Genomic DNA, 6,000 nt, shown 5'->3' with positions numbered 1-6,000 from the left:
AGAAGCTTATCTTTTTTCTTTAAGATTCTCCCTTTTTTCCTGTGTCATTTCAAGGACTCAACCCTGATGTGCATTTATTTATTTATTTATTTAAATAAACATTTTTAGGTATAAGAGGCCTTTTCATTTCAGCAGTATGTGAGCCTGCTTCAGTTTGTGATTTTGTGCTCGTTGTGAGTTGACTTTAATTTGTGATCAGCTTCTGTTGTAGAAGACTCACTTTGAGTTACCCTTTTTTTGCATTTAGTAAATAAATTCCTTGTTTTTGTCATTCAGTTCTCCTCTCTTTCTTTTGCCCTCTTTTTCATTTTCCCCTGGACTTCTCCTGGGACTGACTTACGTATTCTACATGTTGCAGTAGAAATTTCCACACACTACATGAACAGCTGCTAGTTTGCTGCAGTGACTGACAGGACTCCTCATCTGTCTTCTCTCAGGTGTCCACATTGTTACTGTCCTGTGATCAGTGGACAACCCATAGAACATCTTTCTATAGTCTATGCTAGAACATGATAAATCCGATCCCATTTAAAGGCAGAATGTAACACAGGAAGTTGTGTACACATAATGACTTGTGCTCTAGGATTCCTTTTCAGTGCAAGCTGGCAATAGAAAGCAAGCTTCAACTTTTTTTCAACCATCCAAAATTTACACCAGTACATTTGAATGTGCACTTTAATCTGAAGTAGAATCACATTTTTAATGTTAAAACTGTGGAGCACAATTTAAACTCTGGAGGTGTGGCTACTACATGGAAAATAATGAAGGTGAAGAATGTGCGATGTTAAGTGGAGTGTAATGTTCACAAACTGGTTCTTGGCCCAGCCTTTAATCTTCAGACTATCAGTAGTTCAGTGTACACATAATGAAACACAGCAAGACAAAAAAAAACAAACAAACAAACAAACAAACAAAACAAAACAGGCTTTCAAAATGATTGGCCAAGAGAAATGTCATGTTGTATATATAAAGGCAGTCCGCTAAGATCCACTCTATAGTAGACAAACCTGCTGATCTACGAACAAGAAAACTATTTTTTAAACTCCTTACATCAATGATTTGTTGACCATATATCGATTATGTATGATTTTATGTATTATTTATGTATTATTATTATTATATTCTTAATGGAAACCAACATTAAGAGTAATAATATTAATAACCCAGATATTTTACAGTTTTATGATTGGCAACTGTGTCTACTCTCAGAAAGCAAGAGTAGGCAAATTCTGGTGAGTCCAACAATTATTCTTCCTGTTTTTATAGATCCATGCTGTATTGTGTGTAGCTTTGTATATTTTTTGTTAGTATGGTGTGCATTTGTATGTTTTATTGTTAATCTGATCTAATTTTTGTCTCAAGCGTCGGTTCCACCTGATCAAACAGGTAACTTCTTTATTTATTGTAGACACTGTCAGATATTTAAACTAAACCTACTCCTGAGACACATTCATTTTGTAATATATTATTTTACATGAATTGTTTTCTTCACTAAGTCTGGAAGAAGTAGACACCAAGCTCTAGAAGACCTGCTTTCAACCAGCTCCACTTACATTTATAATTGGTAAGAAATCAAAAACTGTGGTCACATCAGAAACTCCCATGAATCAGAGTAGAGTAAATTTGAAAATTGAAGGAATTGGTCGTGGGTTAATCAAATCTATCAGTTGTCTTTAGTAAAGTCTTAGTTATGAGATCATAATAAATCAGGATGTATTTAATGTTAGTGTTTTACGTGGGCCAGTACGATCCAGTATACATAGCTAAATGTTACTCTCTCATACTGGGACTTTACTCACAAGAGGTCTGTACTCTTTCCTTTGGACAGGATAACATCCCCCAAACTACATCACCCAAGAGGCAATTTCTTCCCTTTAACTGTTATATTTTAATTTATAATTTATTCAAATAGCACATTTAAAATGTAGATTTAATGAAGATCTGTATTTTGAAATCAAATCTAGTTTATGAGTCTGATATAGTTTACTACATTATGCCTTCTTTACTTATTATTTAATTTATTTTAATTGCTGCATACACTTCCCAAATTCTTCCCATCCAGGTTTGGAGTCAAAAACAGTTCAAGAAGAATTTATTCCTCCACTTTCGATGTCTACTGTTTCATCTTGGACATCGACTTTAAATGCATCAACTGCAGAGGACGGACCCAGTGAGTATCATACAGAAGACCCAGTTACCACTATTTGTATATACAATTCATAACACATTATCATTTTAACAGTACAGGTTTCATATGTTGACTTGATACAATGATAACTGTTGTTAATTTATTCAAATAAAGCACATTTAAAATGTAGATTTAATGAAGATCTGTATTTTGAAATCAAATCCAGTTTATGAATCTGATATAGTTTAGCTACACTAAGGTTGCTTTACTTGTTATTTAATTTTAATTGCTGCATACACTTCCCAAATTCTTCCCATCCAGGTTTGGAGTCAAATACAGTTCAAGAAGAATTTATTCCCCCACTTTAAATATCTACTGTTTCATCTTGGACATCAACTTTAAATGCATCAACTGCAGAGGACAGACCAAGTGAGTATCATACAGAAGACCCAGTTACCACCATTTGTATATACATTTCATAACACATTATCATGTTAACAGTACAGGTTTCATATGCTGACTTGATACAATGATAACTGTTGTTAATTTATTCAAATAAAGCACATTTAAACATCAAATCCAGTTTATGAATCTGATATAGTTTAGCTACGCTAAGGTTGCTTTACTTGTCATTTAATTTAAATTGTTAAACACACTTTAATATTTCCCAATTTCTTCCCATCCAGATTTGGAATCAAATTCAATTCACTAAGATGGTCCATCTTGGAAATTGGCTTTAATTCCATCATTTGCAGAGGACAGACTCTGTGAGTATCATACAGAAGACCCAGTTACCACTATTCCTACGATTCATAACACATTATCATGTAAAATCAAACCAAAATCAAATCAAACTTCATTTATACACCGCTTTTCATTCAACAATCAAGTGCTTCACCAAGATAAAAACATAAAACAGCAATTATATTTGTGAAAATATTTTACAAATGTTTTTTATCTGAAGAATAAATTCACTTAAACTTTCTTATTTCTTCAGGTATATTGACCAGAAGAAGGATGATCATCTCTTGGCTCTTGGAAGGTCCCCTTCAGTAACATGTGTCTCTCTGCGTAGCTTTCAGAAGTTACATGTAGATCAACAACAGCTTGGTCAAATACAAAGAAAAACTGAAGAGTTTATAGATTTTCTAAGAACTCCAAAAATAACAAATGCAAACTCAGAACATATTATTACTCTTGCAGGAGAATTAAATCCACAAGATTGGCCTAAGTCAGATTCCCACCATTACCAATATGGATGTGCAATTGCGATAATGGAAAAAGGCAGATTCGAAATAATCAGTGAGATTCGGCCAGATTTCAAAGCCATGGATAAAGCTGCACAGGAAGATAGATTAAAATTTCAATCTGAGCAATTATTAATTAAAGAAATCAATGACTTTCTGAAGAAGAATCGGAACAAAGTAAACGCCTTTATAATTTACACATACAATAGTCCATAGTCCCTTACAAATGGTTGGAAGAGTACGGAATTCATACTTATGTGCCATTTACGCGGTATTTTCCTCTAAAATACATCGCCAAACTAGAGAATATTTTCCCTGCATACTTAACAATATGCAAACAAATTCCCTTCAAACTGAAGCCAAGATCCAAACAAAAGGCTACAAATAAAACAGTCAGGACTCATATTACACCTGCAGTCGTTCAAGATGTTCAAAAACAACATCATGACATTCTGGGGAGCAGCAGCCCTTTCCACTTTCAGCGGATCCCTTTTATGTTAAATAGCTCATCATCCAGGGAGGATATTGAACGAGCCATGAGTTTTTTTCGTGCTTTAGTGCCACTCTTATGACCTAGCATGAAATATTTGATTGGTTTGATTTTTTTGTCTTTATCAATAATATGATATGATTTTTTGGGACCAGATCACCAGACTGGACCATGCTATTCGGAAACTATTAAAAAATCTTTTTAAAAACATGACATTTCCGTGCTTTCTTTGCTGACTATCAACATGATATATCACAGCTCAGTTATAGGTCTAAGCGAAGAACAAAGTAGGTTGTGAAGGTGGCTAAGAAAAATCCCTTCTTAGACCAGAAGTCTACACTGGTACAATCTGAGGTTCCTCTGGTCTCACATCATGTGATTTGTCAAGACACAAATAATTAAGAATGAATGAGGCGAGCAAGCTCATGTGTGTACAGTTAAGGTTCCTATTCACATCATGTTTACATATTGTTGAGTAACTTCACCAGCAGCTGAGAAGGAGTTTGTCCCTCTACTGGTTCATCATAGTGTTACACCACAGACAGCAGTGACGAGGAAGCTGCAGTCTCATGCTTTTAAATCTCCTGTTACAGTTCACTCAGAAGAAACCATGCCTAATGCAGTGCCTCCACACTCACATCCTGTTCTGACTGTGCACGACTGAAAGAACAAGTGAACAGTGATGAGAGAAGAATTCCCGGCACTATAAATATGAGAGGAAGATACAGGATGTAGGAGAGTGTCTTTTAAAGGGCGGTGCCTCTTTGAATCTGCTGTCTTCATCTGAAATGAGGAAGACAGCAGATTCACTTGAAATACAGTGAACCCTCGCTATAACGCGGTTCACCTTTCGCGGCTTCGCTGTTTCGCGGATTTTTTAGTGCAGTTTTTTTATGCTTTTTATTTATTTATTTATTTATTTATTTATTTTACAGTGCATTGTGTTCTGCATCCTGATTGGCTAAGGGACTGTAGACCAACGTCAACGGTCTGCGTGTCTCGTCTCTGTATAACTTGCCAAATTTACGTTTGACGTTTGACATGACAAAACCCACAATGTTGACGAAACGTTCTGCACCGACAAAAATTTTAAACTTCTGGATGAAAAGTCAGCGGAACTGCGAAATACGCGTGAGTCACAATGTGTCCAACCTCGTATTGATTATTAAAATGATTACTTATTACAGTATTTCTAAAAAACTATCATAGCTATTTGTAAGAAAACGTTTATATTTTTATTACTTAAACAAATGCTTGGGCCTGAAAACAGGTTTTGATCTTTGGTTTCCTTCTATAGTACAGTATTGTATTGTATAATAATTGTAAAAAAAAATAAAGCTGACTACTTCACGGATTTCGCCTATCGAGGGTTCTTTTTGGAACGTAACCCCCGCGATAAACGAGGGTTCACTGTAAAGCCATGTCTAGTAAGGCGCAAAACTTTTTAACTGAGAGAGGCAACAGAGAGCAGACCTATAGATAAATGGTGGTAGCAGACTATTATACATGCAGCTTAATAACGGAAGTATAACTTCTGACAAAAACAAGGAAGAAAGAAAAACACGTTGAGCGCATGAGCAAAAAGCCTAAAGGAAACCCTGTGTCTTTGTTTCAGACATTAAGTGGGACGTTGCACCTATGAAAGCTGTGCTTGTGTTTTACTCTCAATTTTAGGTGTCATGTTAAGGATATTGGTTGTTGCCCCACCCTTTAATCTTCAGACTATCAGTAGTTCAGTGAACATGTGATGAGACACAGCAATGCAAAAAAATAAAAATAAATAAATAAATAAAATAAAAATGATTGGCCAAGAGAATGATGTCATGTTGTATATATAAAGACAGTCCACTAAGATCCACCCTAGGGTAGGCAAACCTGTCCATCTACAAGGAAACTTTTATTAATCTTATCACATCAACATTTTGTTGAACTTAAGTAGCATTACTATTGGTAATGGATAGCAATAAAAATAGTAATGATACTATAATGATTATTCTAAGAATTATAGAGAGGCAACTTTGTCTACCCTCAGGGAGCGAGGGAGGCAAATTCTGGCAAGTCCAGTAATTTTTCTTTTGTTTCAATTATTCTTCCTGTTTTGTTTTTTTTATTATTTTTAAATATAGGCTCTTCTG

General features: G+C 35.0%; 1 long non-coding RNA gene across 1 annotated transcript; it reads left to right on the top strand.

The window, feature by feature from the left end:
* The first annotated feature begins 1,172 nt into the window (after window positions 1-1,172).
* LOC125007724 lies at window positions 1,173-1,876 on the top strand. Its single transcript, XR_007112781.1, has 4 exons — window positions 1,173-1,232; window positions 1,363-1,386; window positions 1,497-1,564; window positions 1,829-1,876. It is a non-coding gene; the product is annotated as an uncharacterized LOC125007724 (long non-coding RNA).
* Window positions 1,877-6,000: the final 4,124 nt, after the last annotated feature.

Source organism: Mugil cephalus, chromosome 5 (genome assembly GCF_022458985.1).
Source record: "Mugil cephalus isolate CIBA_MC_2020 chromosome 5, CIBA_Mcephalus_1.1, whole genome shotgun sequence".
Taxonomy (NCBI): domain Eukaryota; kingdom Metazoa; phylum Chordata; class Actinopteri; order Mugiliformes; family Mugilidae; genus Mugil; species Mugil cephalus.
The sequence above is the reverse complement of the archived record's forward strand: the minus strand, read 5'-3'. Positions and strand labels throughout refer to the sequence as shown.